The following is an 18641-nucleotide window of genomic DNA, read 5'->3' as shown; positions in this document are numbered from 1 at the left end:
CTACCTCTTTCAGTATGATTAACATACTGATCAAACATTCGGACAGAAAACGTACCAAATTACTTCTAGACATCACATCTCTGGAGGAGGAGATTAAAAATCTCAACCTCCCAGAAGCAACGGACAAGAACTACACTATTATGAGGGAGATACTCACTGGTTACCAGTTATACATAAAAGATAAGAAAATGCGAAAACTTGTCAGAGATGACAATGATTACAAGAATGGCAGGATCTACACTTTTGCACGAAAGTTCGATCAGGTTAACAAGGAGTCTAACACTAGACCGACAAATATCTATACGCCTGCTGAGGCAATCACGGGCAGCTTATCAGATATCTCCAACATTTCGAGTGATTGCTCAGACCCACCTAGGGAAGGGTCTTCTACCAATATGACTCTACATAATACCACACAACAATCAAATTCTTTTTTAGAGGAACTTGGCCGATACAGAAAGGGACTTCGACAGAACTACAACAGATCAGGCACAAACATAGACCCACCCGCAGGGGGGGCAGGAAACACCGCAACAAACACCAGGGGGGGCATGACAACACGTTCCACCACGAAAACTCAGAGGCCATGAGTATTCTCTCCTTGCAGCCCACCCCTAGCATTTGTGAAGAAACAGTTCAGGTTATGAATCTTTCCAGTTTACAACTGTCTATGCACGAAATAAATGTCTTGAAAAAGGGTCTGGGCTTCTGTCCTTCTTCTAAACCTGATTACACCAACATACACATAGATCTCTTTAAATTCATACGTAACCTCAAACTTAAAAAGTTCTTCCACAACAAACCTGATACCAACAAAAATGCCCACACGGCACCACCTACTTGCAATCAAACCATTGGAGATCTTCAGGATATCCATACGGTTCTCTCCCTGGATAACACATCTTCACCATCACCTAGCTTTGATGAACTACTGGTTCAACTCAATGTTATACCCAACTTGGATGTCAACAGTGGGCTCAAACCCAATTCCATGTTTGTCCCCACGCTACCGCCAGACAATCACATTGACGTCTTCTACCAAGCCGTCAGTACGGAACTCTATAACCTAGAGGACAAAAGGAGCACACGCACCCACAGACCTTCCAACAATCTCAACTCCGAGGAACTGCGTGCGCTGCATAAACTCTCCATATGTCCAGATATAGTTATCAGGGAGGCTGACAAAGGGGGCAATGTCGTCGTCATGAACAGGAGTGACTATGTTGCAGAAATAGACAGACAACTCAATGACACCCAGGCCTACTCTCTACTACCAAGTAACCCTCTTTCCAACATTACCAGCATGATCAAAAAGAAATTGACATTTTGGAGAAATCACTGTCTCCTGACTGACTTAGAATACAGATTTCTGTACATCGAGGCGCCCCGGGCTCCTTGTATATACATCTTACCAAAAGTCCATAAGCCAGGGGGCTTTCCTCCTGGCAGACCCATTATCTCAGGGATTGGTTCACCTACGGAACACATCTCTGAGTACATTGACTCCTTTCTCCAACCCTTGGTTCATAACCTTCCGTCCTACATACAGGACACCCGTGACTTGTTGTGTCAATTGGAAGACATTGATTGGTCAGAAGACTTTATGTTTGTCTGCCTCGACGTTAGTTCTCTTTACACATCCATCCCCCTGGAAAGGGGACTGGAAATGCTCCAACGTACGCTCAATACCCGAGATGCCACACTATTTGATCACACACGTATGCTGCTTGACCTCACACGGTTGGTACTAGAGAACAATGTATTCTTACATGATGGTAGATGGTACCGACAGTGTCAAGGTGTAGCCATGGGAGCTAAATTCTCCCCTTCATATGCCAATCTCTACATGGGTCAATTTGAGAAAAAACACCTATGGTCCAACTGCCCGCCTGATCTTACTGAACATATCCTGTATTGGGGTAGATATATTGATGATATTCTAGCTATCTGGACTGGCAATGTCTCGGATCTCAATATACTCATCAAACACCTTAACACCAATGATTTTAACTTAGTTTTCACTCACAAAATGGACACGACCAAAATCGAGTTCCTCGACTTGCTTTTGTACATCACCGACAACAAGATCATGTCTAGACTGTACAGGAAACCCACCGCCTGCAATTCTGTACTACATGCTCACAGCGCCCACCCCCTTTCACAGATTAGGGCCATCCCATACGGCGAAATGGTTAGAATTCGGCGCAACTGCACTGACAATGACATCTTTAAACAGGAGCTTAAGAACCTGACTTACCGTTTTCAAACTAGAGGGTATACCAACAAACTCATCTCGGCGGCCAGAAAACGTATATGTAACAAAAACCAACACGATTTACTGATTAAGAACCGCAAAGAACCAGTGGCTCAGGGTCTCTCCAACAGCAGACCGGTCTCTTTCATTACCCAATACAGCCCTGCAAGTAAGGATGTGCTACGTATTCTCAAGAAACACTGGCATCTGTTAAGGTTGGACACTTGCCTCAAAGACTCAATAGGAGGGTCTCCTACCATTGTACACAGCAGAGGTCGGACCCTTAGGAACATTCTGTGCCCGAGCTTTCTCTGTCCTACACCTCTGACACCATCCACAGGGTGGATTCCCGCGAAACCAAATGGTTTTTACAAATGTGGTTGCTGTATCTCTTGCCAACTAGCCCTTAACAAAACCACTTCCTTTTCCTACAACACCGTGACCACGCATCACATCAAGACTTTCATGAATTGCAACACGAAGTTCACTGTCTACTGTCTGATATGTGTATGTGGTCTGATCTATGTTGGCAGTTCAATACGCCCACTAAAAGAACGTATTCAGGAACATGTCAGAGCCATCAGGAATGCTAACATCAGCTATCCTATGGCTGTCCATTTCAACACATCGCACGGGGAGCAGGATCTCCTGAGCCTTAGATTCCATGGCATCACTCAAGTTCCCAATTCACCAAGATGGGGAGATAGAACCAGGGATCTACGTAGATGCGAATCTAAATGGATCATAAAGCTTCGCGCAGTTGAACTAGGCTTGAACACGGATCGTGAACTTCACTTTTTTCTCGCATGATTCGCCATTCCTCCTGTCTACAGTATACACATTAGAATTGCCTGTTTTCACTAATATTGTGCACTACTGTATTCCTTATTGGTACATGTATGCGCTTACACAAATTGTGTTAACTACTATACTTACTGTACTTCATGGTCTCTATTTCTATAATTTGATTTTCCATTGCGCATGTACAGTACGTCCACATATACTGATTTGATTGTTGTAACTTGTCACTGCGACGCATGAGATTCGCTCACATACCGTTACCTAATATTTCCTAACTCTAGTAATACTGTGGACCACTGTTTACCATCTTAGTGCTATATACTTATCTCCTCACGACGACACATGTGAAGGGCTCTTACAACTATTACTAATATTTCCTAAACATTAACAATACTGTGAACTATTGTATATCCCATTAATAAACACATGTTTTTATGCAATGGGTGTGAACTGCTACACCCACTCACTACACTGAGAACACATTCAATACAAAGAACTATATATTTTCTGTTTCTTTTCATTGTAACAAATATGAATGGCTCTTATACTGTTGACTAATATTTCCCAAACACTGTATAATACTGAGGACTACTGTATATCCCACTGATGTATACATGTTTCTATGCATATGGCTCAACTGTTGCACCTACCTACTACACTTCATTGCCTCTACCTCTTGTTGGTCTCATTTACCATCACAACTGTATAGTGCAGTAGTGTAACATTACACACCTATTATATCCTTGGACACAATCACACTGTCACTCTCTTATGTCTTGATTCTATCCTCTTCTCCGGTTCTCCAGGCACCTTCTCGGTGCCCAGCATCAACAGAGTCACTGTCGAACCCTTACTAACGTTTCTACTGTTTATGCTTTTCCTATTATATGGTGTCACATTTTCTCAGATTTACATTCAAGATGGCCGTCGCTTTCACCCTTTCAGCCCAGTCACACCAAAGAGGGTCGTCAGTGCAGCTTATTTAACTTAGTCCCTTTTCCATGTCAACTGCACCTCTGCCTCCTACTTAATCTACTAGTATTTCCCCTCGCAGATCATTACTCGATCTCGCGTTTACCGGACAGCTCACCACTACGCTACTACTCGGTAAGTTCCCAACTCGCCTTCGCCACGCTCATCGTAACGCGGTCCTCACTGCCACTAGTTAACGCATTTTGCTAGATATTTCCTAAGAACGAGAATCGCTTCTATTACTCCATGTTTTAAGCGTTCCTTTCCCCCCTAATCACTCTAGTTATACCCACACCCCTACGCTCCTCTTCACGGGCAACAGTCACTTCAATGTGCTTATCACTTACCTCGCCTTACGATCGAGACTCGCACTTTATCCTTTCTCTCAGTGATTTTCTCACCGTTATTTAGTGCACGCCCTCGCCCCTGCGGTCATTTTTAATTAACTAGACTCACGTGTGTCGAGCCCTCACCAGCCGCTCACCACGACCCGGGTTATATTTTTTGCATTCTCCCAACCGTGACTTGTTCATTTTGAGGCCACTGTACACCCCGATTCTGTGTCTTTATACCAGTGTGACTCTTACTCAGACGCAACAAATAATTCTTTTTACCTTAAATCACCAATTACCAACCGCTTATTTAAACTGGATATTCATTCACCGGCTTTTATTGCGTTTACTCTTTTTTAAAATCCTGCCCTCGCTTTATATACCTATTTTCTTCCCTGTTACCACTTTAGGTCATTTTATAGGCTTATCAGGGCCTTCTCATATCTCCGATTTCATGCAAGCCTTTTACACACGCACCTGCAGCTGCCTGGCGCAGCCATACCTATTTCAGTTCTTTACCATTTACTCAGGTATGTTCTCACTGACCATTCTTATCTTTCTTCTATTTATATAGATTTTCCTTTCTCTCTAATCCAACTTTTCCTCACCTTTTTCCTTCTTATCACCTTACCTTTACATTTTTCCCCACCTTTTTCCTTCTTATCACCTTACCTTTACATTTTTTACCTCTCTACGTTTTCCCAACTATCCTGTCACACACGATTACTTATCCCATTCTATTTCTCTCTTTTTCTCTGATCCATCTCACTCACTTTCTCTCCAGCCCACCTATACTTCACTACTACACACCACCACCAAACCTACTTAAGCCTGCTGTCCCAGGTATGACTCTCACCCTTCTGTTATGCCCTCTGGGCTCACCGCCTTCATTACTGTTTCTTTTTTCTAAACTTGCATTTAGCCGTATCTCCCCTTTATCTTTTCTACTTTCTCTCCTGCATTTCTCGTAGACTTTTAAGTTTCTCCCTATTGCACAACAATTGCATGCTCACACTGCTTCAAATTGCATATACTCTATTACTCTCCAACATTTTGCTTTTATAGACCAACTTTAAAACTTGATCACGGTGCTGTTATTTGACCCCACTACCACTCACCTCTAAAGCCATGTTAATCACTTACTCACTTACACAATCAGAACGCTTTCTGGTTTCACACCAGATTCCAATACACACATATGTATCCAATGTTTGCTGTCATTACTTTATTACAGCCTTGATAAAGTCACTTGTGTGACGAAACACGTGTTGGCTGTATCTCCATGATGACTTAATGCTTTCTAAGCACCTACGAATAAAGACACCATCTGCAAACAGGATTTGAGACTCGTTTCAACTTTATACTTCCCTCAACTCTCGGAACCACACCAGGAATATCTTTTTCTGCCTTACTGTTGGACATTACTCTCTGTGTGCTGTGGCCAATGTTTTCCCATTTTTGCTCTAGGGTACTCCTAGTACCCGTTTTGGTGCCTACCGGGCAGTAAGGCACCGGGCCATTCTGCACCGGACTTTACTCTCACTTATCTATTCTGTTTAAACCACATGTCTACTGTCTAGAAGAGCGGCACCTCTCACCCTTACTGCCCCATTTCTCTGTTCCTTGTTATGTTCTTTCTGAACAGGGTGAGCCGCACTCTAGCAACACGTACCATTTAAACTACATTATCTGTGTTTCTTTTGATCGAAAGGAATACCCTCCTTTTAGGTTACTCAACATGGCTTTCTTTGACGACAACCGGGACACCCTGGCTGCTGAGCTTTTTTCCAAGAAACCCCTAGCTCCCCGTACCACAGATCCCACACCTTCCACACAAGGACTAAGACAGAAATTCATTAAGCTAGAGAGGTTAAGAAAACAGGAACTAGCCCGTTGGTGGGACATTACCACTCTTAAACGCTACTTGGAAATTAAACAAGTACCTAGAGGTCTACGAGTGATTATATTCCCATCATTTGAAGACCTTGACCCTGACTTACTCGGGGAATGGGAACACCTTATCTCCTCTACCTCTTTCAGTATGATTAACATACTGATCAAACATTCGGACAGAAAACGTACCAAATTACTTCTAGACATCACATCTCTGGAGGAGGAGATTAAAAATCTCAACCTCCCAGAAGCAACGGACAAGAACTACACTATTATGAGGGAGATACTCACTGGTTACCAGTTATACATAAAAGATAAGAAAATGCGAAAACTTGTCAGAGATGACAATGATTACAAGAATGGCAGGATCTACACTTTTGCACGAAAGTTCGATCAGGTTAACAAGGAGTCTAACACTAGACCGACAAATATCTATACGCCTGCTGAGGCAATCACGGGCAGCTTATCAGATATCTCCAACATTTCGAGTGATTGCTCAGACCCACCTAGGGAAGGGTCTTCTACCAATATGACTCTACATAATACCACACAACAATCAAATTCTTTTTTAGAGGAACTTGGCCGATACAGAAAGGGACTTCGACAGAACTACAACAGATCAGGCACAAACATAGACCCACCCGCAGGGGGGGCAGGAAACACCGCAACAAACACCAGGGGGGGCATGACAACACGTTCCACCACGAAAACTCAGAGGCCATGAGTATTCTCTCCTTGCAGCCCACCCCTAGCATTTGTGAAGAAACAGTTCAGGTTATGAATCTTTCCAGTTTACAACTGTCTATGCACGAAATAAATGTCTTGAAAAAGGGTCTGGGCTTCTGTCCTTCTTCTAAACCTGATTACACCAACATACACATAGATCTCTTTAAATTCATACGTAACCTCAAACTTAAAAAGTTCTTCCACAACAAACCTGATACCAACAAAAATGCCCACACGGCACCACCTACTTGCAATCAAACCATTGGAGATCTTCAGGATATCCATACGGTTCTCTCCCTGGATAACACATCTTCACCATCACCTAGCTTTGATGAACTACTGGTTCAACTCAATGTTATACCCAACTTGGATGTCAACAGTGGGCTCAAACCCAATTCCATGTTTGTCCCCACGCTACCGCCAGACAATCACATTGACGTCTTCTACCAAGCCGTCAGTACGGAACTCTATAACCTAGAGGACAAAAGGAGCACACGCACCCACAGACCTTCCAACAATCTCAACTCCGAGGAACTGCGTGCGCTGCATAAACTCTCCATATGTCCAGATATAGTTATCAGGGAGGCTGACAAAGGGGGCAATGTCGTCGTCATGAACAGGAGTGACTATGTTGCAGAAATAGACAGACAACTCAATGACACCCAGGCCTACTCTCTACTACCAAGTAACCCTCTTTCCAACATTACCAGCATGATCAAAAAGAAATTGACATTTTGGAGAAATCACTGTCTCCTGACTGACTTAGAATACAGATTTCTGTACATCGAGGCGCCCCGGGCTCCTTGTATATACATCTTACCAAAAGTCCATAAGCCAGGGGGCTTTCCTCCTGGCAGACCCATTATCTCAGGGATTGGTTCACCTACGGAACACATCTCTGAGTACATTGACTCCTTTCTCCAACCCTTGGTTCATAACCTTCCGTCCTACATACAGGACACCCGTGACTTGTTGTGTCAATTGGAAGACATTGATTGGTCAGAAGACTTTATGTTTGTCTGCCTCGACGTTAGTTCTCTTTACACATCCATCCCCCTGGAAAGGGGACTGGAAATGCTCCAACGTACGCTCAATACCCGAGATGCCACACTATTTGATCACACACGTATGCTGCTTGACCTCACACGGTTGGTACTAGAGAACAATGTATTCTTACATGATGGTAGATGGTACCGACAGTGTCAAGGTGTAGCCATGGGAGCTAAATTCTCCCCTTCATATGCCAATCTCTACATGGGTCAATTTGAGAAAAAACACCTATGGTCCAACTGCCCGCCTGATCTTACTGAACATATCCTGTATTGGGGTAGATATATTGATGATATTCTAGCTATCTGGACTGGCAATGTCTCGGATCTCAATATACTCATCAAACACCTTAACACCAATGATTTTAACTTAGTTTTCACTCACAAAATGGACACGACCAAAATCGAGTTCCTCGACTTGCTTTTGTACATCACCGACAACAAGATCATGTCTAGACTGTACAGGAAACCCACCGCCTGCAATTCTGTACTACATGCTCACAGCGCCCACCCCCTTTCACAGATTAGGGCCATCCCATACGGCGAAATGGTTAGAATTCGGCGCAACTGCACTGACAATGACATCTTTAAACAGGAGCTTAAGAACCTGACTTACCGTTTTCAAACTAGAGGGTATACCAACAAACTCATCTCGGCGGCCAGAAAACGTATATGTAACAAAAACCAACACGATTTACTGATTAAGAACCGCAAAGAACCAGTGGCTCAGGGTCTCTCCAACAGCAGACCGGTCTCTTTCATTACCCAATACAGCCCTGCAAGTAAGGATGTGCTACGTATTCTCAAGAAACACTGGCATCTGTTAAGGTTGGACACTTGCCTCAAAGACTCAATAGGAGGGTCTCCTACCATTGTACACAGCAGAGGTCGGACCCTTAGGAACATTCTGTGCCCGAGCTTTCTCTGTCCTACACCTCTGACACCATCCACAGGGTGGATTCCCGCGAAACCAAATGGTTTTTACAAATGTGGTTGCTGTATCTCTTGCCAACTAGCCCTTAACAAAACCACTTCCTTTTCCTACAACACCGTGACCACGCATCACATCAAGACTTTCATGAATTGCAACACGAAGTTCACTGTCTACTGTCTGATATGTGTATGTGGTCTGATCTATGTTGGCAGTTCAATACGCCCACTAAAAGAACGTATTCAGGAACATGTCAGAGCCATCAGGAATGCTAACATCAGCTATCCTATGGCTGTCCATTTCAACACATCGCACGGGGAGCAGGATCTCCTGAGCCTTAGATTCCATGGCATCACTCAAGTTCCCAATTCACCAAGATGGGGAGATAGAACCAGGGATCTACGTAGATGCGAATCTAAATGGATCATAAAGCTTCGCGCAGTTGAACTAGGCTTGAACACGGATCGTGAACTTCACTTTTTTCTCGCATGATTCGCCATTCCTCCTGTCTACAGTATACACATTAGAATTGCCTGTTTTCACTAATATTGTGCACTACTGTATTCCTTATTGGTACATGTATGCGCTTACACAAATTGTGTTAACTACTATACTTACTGTACTTCATGGTCTCTATTTCTATAATTTGATTTTCCATTGCGCATGTACAGTACGTCCACATATACTGATTTGATTGTTGTAACTTGTCACTGCGACGCATGAGATTCGCTCACATACCGTTACCTAATATTTCCTAACTCTAGTAATACTGTGGACCACTGTTTACCATCTTAGTGCTATATACTTATCTCCTCACGACGACACATGTGAAGGGCTCTTACAACTATTACTAATATTTCCTAAACATTAACAATACTGTGAACTATTGTATATCCCATTAATAAACACATGTTTTTATGCAATGGGTGTGAACTGCTACACCCACTCACTACACTGAGAACACATTCAATACAAAGAACTATATATTTTCTGTTTCTTTTCATTGTAACAAATATGAATGGCTCTTATACTGTTGACTAATATTTCCCAAACACTGTATAATACTGAGGACTACTGTATATCCCACTGATGTATACATGTTTCTATGCATATGGCTCAACTGTTGCACCTACCTACTACACTTCATTGCCTCTACCTCTTGTTGGTCTCATTTACCATCACAACTGTATAGTGCAGTAGTGTAACATTACACACCTATTATATCCTTGGACACAATCACACTGTCACTCTCTTATGTCTTGATTCTATCCTCTTCTCCGGTTCTCCAGGCACCTTCTCGGTGCCCAGCATCAACAGAGTCACTGTCGAACCCTTACTAACGTTTCTACTGTTTATGCTTTTCCTATTATATGGTGTCACATTTTCTCAGATTTACATTCAAGATGGCCGTCGCTTTCACCCTTTCAGCCCAGTCACACCAAAGAGGGTCGTCAGTGCAGCTTATTTAACTTAGTCCCTTTTCCATGTCAACTGCACCTCTGCCTCCTACTTAATCTACTAGTATTTCCCCTCGCAGATCATTACTCGATCTCGCGTTTACCGGACAGCTCACCACTACGCTACTACTCGGTAAGTTCCCAACTCGCCTTCGCCACGCTCATCGTAACGCGGTCCTCACTGCCCCTAGTTAACGCATTTTGCTAGATATTTCCTAAGAACGAGAATCGCTTCTATTACTCCATGTTTTAAGCGTTCCTTTCCCCCCTAATCACTCTAGTTATACCCACACCCCTACGCTCCTCTTCACGGGCAACAGTCACTTCAATGTGCTTATCACTTACCTCGCCTTACGATCGAGACTCGCACTTTATCCTTTCTCTCAGTGATTTTCTCACCGTTATTTAGTGCACGCCCTCGCCCCTGCGGTCATTTTTAATTAACTAGACTCACGTGTGTCGAGCCCTCACCAGCCGCTCACCACGACCCGGGTTATATTTTTTGCATTCTCCCAACCGTGACTTGTTCATTTTGAGGCCACTGTACACCCCGATTCTGTGTCTTTATACCAGTGTGACTCTTACTCAGACGCAACAAATAATTCTTTTTACCTTAAATCACCAATTACCAACCGCTTATTTAAACTGGATATTCATTCACCGGCTTTTATTGCGTTTACTCTTTTTTAAAATCCTGCCCTCGCTTTATATACCTATTTTCTTCCCTGTTACCACTTTAGGTCATTTTATAGGCTTATCAGGGCCTTCTCATATCTCCGATTTCATGCAAGCCTTTTACACACGCACCTGCAGCTGCCTGGCGCAGCCATACCTATTTCAGTTCTTTACCATTTACTCAGGTATGTTCTCACTGACCATTCTTATCTTTCTTCTATTTATATAGATTTTCCTTTCTCTCTAATCCAACTTTTCCTCACCTTTTTCCTTCTTATCACCTTACCTTTACATTTTTCCCCACCTTTTTCCTTCTTATCACCTTACCTTTACATTTTTTACCTCTCTACGTTTTCCCAACTATCCTGTCACACACGATTACTTATCCCATTCTATTTCTCTCTTTTTCTCTGATCCATCTCACTCACTTTCTCTCCAGCCCACCTATACTTCACTACTACACACCACCACCAAACCTACTTAAGCCTGCTGTCCCAGGTATGACTCTCACCCTTCTGTTATGCCCTCTGGGCTCACCGCCTTCATTACTGTTTCTTTTTTCTAAACTTGCATTTAGCCGTATCTCCCCTTTATCTTTTCTACTTTCTCTCCTGCATTTCTCGTAGACTTTTAAGTTTCTCCCTATTGCACAACAATTGCATGCTCACACTGCTTCAAATTGCATATACTCTATTACTCTCCAACATTTTGCTTTTATAGACCAACTTTAAAACTTGATCACGGTGCTGTTATTTGACCCCACTACCACTCACCTCTAAAGCCATGTTAATCACTTACTCACTTACACAATCAGAACGCTTTCTGGTTTCACACCAGATTCCAATACACACATATGTATCCAATGTTTGCTGTCATTACTTTATTACAGCCTTGATAAAGTCACTTGTGTGACGAAACACGTGTTGGCTGTATCTCCATGATGACTTAATGCTTTCTAAGCACCTACGAATAAAGACACCATCTGCAAACAGGATTTGAGACTCGTTTCAACTTTATACTTCCCTCAACTCTCGGAACCACACCAGGAATATCTTTTTCTGCCTTACTGTTGGACATTACTCTCTGTGTGCTGTGGCCAATGTTTTCCCATTTTTGCTCTAGGGTACTCCTAGTACCCGTTTTGGTGCCTACCGGGCAGTAAGGCACCGGGCCATTCTGCACCGGACTTTACTCTCACTTATCTATTCTGTTTAAACCACATGTCTACTGTCTAGAAGAGCGGCACCTCTCACCCTTACTGCCCCATTTCTATATTCTAGTAAGGGTTTCCCTTCCTCTCCCTCCTCTTCCCATGTTTCTGCGGCCATATCTAGGAGACTACGTGGTTGTCTTCCAAAGACTAATTCAAAAGTACTATGTCCTGTGGAGGATTGTTCATGAGTCCGGATGGCATAAAGGACCAGAATTAACTTCTGGTCCCAGTCTTTTCCGGAGTCATCTACTACTTTGCTCAATAGGGTTTTTATGGTACGGTTGTAGCGTTCCACTAAACTGTCCATTTTGGGGTGGTATACAGATTTTTTTATCTGAGTGATCCCTAATAGTTTGCAAATCTGTTTCATAAGGTTTGACATAAAAGGAGTACCTTGATCAGTGAGGATCTCTTGGGGAAATCCTATCCTTGAAAAAAAAATGATCATGGCTTGAGCTACCGTTTTCGTAGTCATGCTGGATAAGGGAATTGCTTCTGGATATCTTGTAGCGTAGTCAACCAATACCAGAATGTAGGTATGACCTCTGGATGATGGGAGGAGGGGTCCGACTAAATCCATACCTATGCGGCTAATGTGCACCTCAATAATGGGTAGGGTTTGTAACGGAACTTTCTTGGGCATTCTTGGTTCCGTCAATTGACACCTGGGACATTGTAAACAGTATCTCCTGATGTGAGCATAGACCCCTGGCCAATAGAGGCTCCATAGGAGATACTCCTCAGTCTTTTCTCTACCGTAGTGGCCACCCCCTGGTTGGTTATGAGCTAAGAAGAGGACCTGATTTCGATAAGGTTCAGGTACAACCAGTTGTTGTTTTTTTTTCTCCCTTTGCAGATGTGGTAGTTCTATACAGAAGATTCTTCTGTATTAAAAAATAAGGACCCACCTTGTTTGTGAATTCCGTTTTGTGCCATGTTCCAGGCATGACAGAGAATAGGGTCTTGCCTCTGACTGGTTCTAAAGGAGACGGTTGTCTCACTGGCTCCTGCTACCAGTTTGTCGTGATTTGACTCCTCTCTGGACTCCTGATATTTTAGTTTCCCTTGTCTTTTCTCCCTCCGGGTTAGTTTTATGCGACTCGGAGGACTCTCAATAACACTGTTAGAAAAGGGTGCTTCTGTCCACCAGTCCGGGGATTGCTGGGGTTCTCGGGTTTGATCTAGGAGGTCATAGAACCGGATATAATCTGTCCTGATAATACAGTCTTCAATCAGCCTGTCCATAATCCCCACTGGGAGGAAATCGTGATACTCGCCCCATTCTATTTCGACCAACGCTAGTGGATATTGTTCCTTGTCCCCGTGAATACAGCAAATAGTGACCCACTGGTTTGGGGTTGGATCTGTAGGGTCCAATAAGTCTCTTCGTATTACGGATTGACTACAACCCGAATCAATTAAGGCGTCTATAGGGTTTCCATTTATTTTGATGACCTGTTTGAACTTAGAATGTCCCTTGCCTGTACATAATACCCTACGTCGGGTGACCCCGATTTCCATGGGTTCGGACCCATCGTTTTTTCTGGGACATACCCTCGCAATGTGTCCCCACTCCCCACAACTAAAACACTGGGTTTGTTGCATAGGGCTACTCTCTCCATGTTTATGGGGTCCGGTTTCTTACAGTGGATGTCATGGGGAATACTTAAGGGGGGTCGGGGTTGGTCTTATGGTGGTTCTGGGGTTTATGCGTTTAACATCCGTAGATCGGTGATAGGCACAGGCCAGGTCTATGGCGAGCTCCGTGTCGACCTTAGGATGTTGTCTTATCCAATTCGGGGTGCTATTCGGAAGGGAGTCTAGATACTGTTCCAGAATAATTGTTTTTATTACGTCTTCTCGGGTTGTTCCTAGGGGTCCTAACCGTTTTAGTCCCAAATCTTTAACCCTAAAGTAAAAAGTGTGGGGATCTTCACTCTGTCCCCATTTCACTTTTCTGAACGTAATTCTGTAGTATTCAGTGTCATGACCAACCCTTTCTAGGATACTTCTCTTGATATCCTTGTATGGTGTGGTGCCTCCCGGATTAGCAGCCTGGTAGGCCGCCTATAAAATTCCCGTGAGGAGTGGTGCAATATACTGTCCCCACCGTTCTTCAGGCCATTGGGCTGAAGAGGCTACACGTTCGAAGTTTGTGAAGAAGGAGTCTGGATCTTCTCCTTCGTGGAACTTTTGTAAGACAGAGATCGAGACAGTAGGGTGTACCTTGCTGGCTGCTATGGTGTCGGTTAGTTTCCGCAGCGCAGTCTCATGTACGAGCTGGTTGTTACCATGATCGTAGCTTGGCTTTTTAGGGCTGTTTGTAGGGCTTCTCTGTCTTCTTTTGCCTCACGCTGGTGTGCCTCCCAGACTAGTTGTAGATGGCGTTGGACCTCCGCCAGTTGTTTAATCATGTCTTCTAGCGTAGCTTTTTCCCCCATTGTGGTTACCGCCCAGCAGCCTCTCAGGGTAAGGATCCAACTTATGACACCACTGTGGTAGGCTCCTGGTGGTACAGAGGGGTCAGAGACTTAGATATGGTGAATGATTTTTTTATTTAGTTTGTGATCTAGTACAATTCAAGTGCTGTACAGGTATTGTGTAGTTCGTACGTCTTGTGGATTCCTCTGTTCGCTGTTAATCGTCTTGTCTTTACTCTACATTTAGGCTCGGCGGTCGTCGGGTCCTCTTGTCTCCCGCGGTTACCGGAAAACAAACAGAGGAGATACCAAAGTTAAGTTTGTTGTGGGGCATTTATCTGGGTTTCTTTAGGGGTGCATGCAGGGAAAGAGGGTTCTCAGGGTTTTGGCGGTGAAGGGTGCTCAGCTGTGAGGATGTGGAACTCGGGTACTTTTGACACGCTCTGTCCTTTTCTCATTAGGAGCTGTGCCCCAAAGTGCTCTCCAGTGTTTCCCCGGTGCTCCCTTTGTTTTTTAAACAATCTCTCCCTTACCTGGAAGGTAGACTCTGCTATTTTGGAAGTGTGAATTCAGCCTGTCTGTATCCAATGAGATTCTGAATAGAGCAGCTGCTGCCTTTCCCCCTGCCCACAGGGACTGGACTTAGCTGATTGGCTCTCTGAGTCCCTGTTGCACCTGAGCCCCGACCCCATACCTGCTGTGGCCCCTTAAGTTTGTGGTGGTAAGCCCACGACAATCACCTCCATTTTGTGGGCCGCAGCATCTTCCCTATGTCCTGATACAGCCCAGTGTACAAGGATTGCAAAAAGACCTAGGTAAGGAGCCCTGAGATTATTCAGGGTAAATCTCTGTGTTTCAGGCAGCCTGGCCTCTTTTAAAGTGGTGTTTTTTTTTTAATTTGTTTTTGACGTGACTCTGTGAATTGCCTTGCTAGTTTGTGGCACATAACCACCCCTCCCCTTTTTTCTTCTAAGTAAAAAGGCAACATACATCTTGCAGAGTGTGTTTTTAGGAGACTGTTTTAATCTGTTTCTGTGATTTAAATTGTGTTTAAAAACTGTCTGCCCCCCTGTTTTTTCCCTTTAAAAAAGCACGATTTAAGAGTGCGTGCCCAGCAGTATTCCAGTGTTTGTTTTTTAAACAATCTCTCCCTTACCTGGAAAGTAGACTCTGCTAGCTTGGAATTGTGGATTCATTCTGTCTGTATCCAAGGAGATTCTGAATAGAGCAGCAGCTGCCTTTCCCCCCTGCCCACAGGGACTGGACTTAGCTGATTGGCTAACTGAGTCCCTGTTGCACCTGAGCGCAGCCCCCCGACCGCTGCTCTGGCCCCTTAAGTTGTGGATGGAAGCCCAAGACTGCCACCTCCATTTGGTGAGCTTCATCATCTTCCCTGTGTCCTGATACAGCCCAGTGTTCAAGGATTGCAAAAAGACCTAGGTATAGAGCCCTGAGATTTGTCTGGGTAAATAGAATTATTTGTTCAAAAGTGTTTATTTCAGCTACCTGTGTCTGTTTTACTGTGGACTCTCTACCTTTCTGGCAGCCTGGCCTCTTTTAAAGTGGTGTTTTTTATTTATTTGTTTTTGCTGTGACTGTGTTAATTGCCTTGCTAGTTTGTGGCACATAACCCCCCCCCCTCATTTTTTCTTCTAGGTAAAAAGGCTACATACATCTTGCAGAGTGTGTTTTTAGGAGACAGGTTTAATCTATTTCTTCGATTTAAATTGTGTTTAAAATCTGTCTGCCCCCCTGTTTTTTGCCTTTAAAAAAGCCCAATTTCAGAGTGCGCGCCCAGCAGTATTCCAGTGTTTTTCTTTTTTTATAAACACATTTTTATTGTTTTTCAGACATATATAGAAAATGAAGGAAAAAACAGGTTCAAGTACAAGGCAAGGACGCATGGGATTTGTATATCTTATCATTGCTTTAGTATCGTTGTTAGCCATCAACAATAATGGGTTGTGGTGCTATCAGCAGATCTAGCCACCTTAGTGTCCCCTTGAAACATTAAGTATCTTATTACGTATCTGGTTTATGTCATCAATTCTAGCCATCGTCCCCATATCTTTTCGAATTTGTGTGGGCACCCTCTAGGCTCAAATACCAGTTTCTCCTGATTTGCACACCAATCCACACCCTTCATCCATTTCTGGATCAACTGGCCTTATGGGGACGTCCACGCTGCAGCGATATCTCTATTAGTGACTAATAATGCCATAGCTGTCAGTGTTAGTTTAGCATGTGTTCCTCCCATTTCTTCCTTTACCTCCAATAGGATTAGCTTAGCTGATGTTTGTATTTCTTGACCCAGTGCCCTTCCTATATCTTGGATCACCCATTCCCAGTACTTTTGTATTTTTTGACAGGTCCATACCATGTGAAAGAAGTCTGCTGGTTCATTCGGGCATCTTGGGCATTTGGGAGAAGGGCGGGCTCCCATTTTGTGTAGTTTCGATGGTGTCAGATAGGCCCCATATAAATAATAGAATACCTTGGGCGCCATCAAGGCTTCCATCCATTCCGTTTCTTCTAGGGGTCCGAGTCATGATCCCCACTTAGTCCTAAAAATGACTAAGTTATCAGGAGTGTTGTTGATTAGTGTTTTGTAAAGTTGAGAAATGCCTCTCCCCTCCATATTTCCCATGAGTATTTTGGCTTTCAGTGGGTTAAAGTCCAGTATAGGGCTTGTGGTGGGCAGATGGGTTTGCAGTGCGTGTCTTAGTTGAAGGTATCTAAAGAACTGTGTCTGGTTTAATTGAAATTCAGCTTGTAGGTCTTGGAACGATTTCATGGCCCTCCCTTTCCATATGTCCCCAACCAGGGAAATGCCTACTAGGTCCCATGTTGCGAATCCGTCCAGCGTGGCGGAGGCATACATCCATTTCCTTCTCCATAGCGGAGTCTGGACGGTGATAACGGTGTTCCAGTGAGTGTGGCGTAACGCGGCTCGCCATGCCAGGAAAACCACTTTGGTTGTTTCCTCCATGTCACGAGGAAGCGATGCTCCATACAGCATGTCAAGAACCTGTGGAAACCCCAGGAGTGTCAATTCTGTCTTATACGCCGGGACTTCCCAGCCCCCATTAAACCATTCATGGACCACTATCAATTGGGTAGCCAGGTAATACAGATAGGGATCTGACGCACCCAAACCTCCATCATACATTCCTCTCCGGCAATGTTGTATCGCTCCTCGATGTCTATTACCTCTCCAAAGAAATCTTCCGGTGATGCTTTCGAGATTTTTGAACCAGGAGTGGGGGATGAGGATGGGAACATTTTGTAATATGTATAGGAGTCTTGGCAAGATCATCATTTTGTATAGGGCCACCCGCCCCATCACATTCAAGGGGAGGGTTTGGCATCTCTGCATGTCTGTTTTGATTCTTGTTAGCAGAGGAGATAGATTTTTAGCCCATGTTAATTCGGACAAAAGTGTTACCCAGATCCCTAGGTATTTAAAACTTAATTTGCGTATGGGTATGGTATTTTGCCAGTCGAAGCAATCACATGTGTTTGCTAGGGGGATCATGATTGATTTGGTGGAGTTCAACCTGAGATTAGTTTGTATTTCCTTAGAAGGCAAAGGCTCCTTGGACCCGTTATACTGGGTTCCTCCAAATATAGCAGAACATCATCTGCATATAGAGCTATCCTGTCTTCATGAGATGGACCCCATTTCCATCCTCGGTATACTGAGCCCGCTCTGATCATCTGAGCTAGAGGCTCAATGGCCAGGGTAAACGAAAGAGGGAATAGGGGACCTCCCTGTGGAGTACCTCTGCGGATGTCGAACCTGTGGGATATGGTCCCATTAACCTGTACACAGGCCGGAGGGTTAGTGTATAATGCTTTAATTAGGTGGCAAAGTTGTTTTTCTATGCCTGCCCGTCTGAGCACCAGTAGAAGGAATCC

The sequence above is a fragment of the Pleurodeles waltl genome, chromosome 9, assembly GCF_031143425.1.
Source record: "Pleurodeles waltl isolate 20211129_DDA chromosome 9, aPleWal1.hap1.20221129, whole genome shotgun sequence".
In the NCBI taxonomy this organism is placed as follows: domain Eukaryota; kingdom Metazoa; phylum Chordata; class Amphibia; order Caudata; family Salamandridae; genus Pleurodeles; species Pleurodeles waltl.
This window is presented reverse-complemented; position numbering follows the sequence as displayed.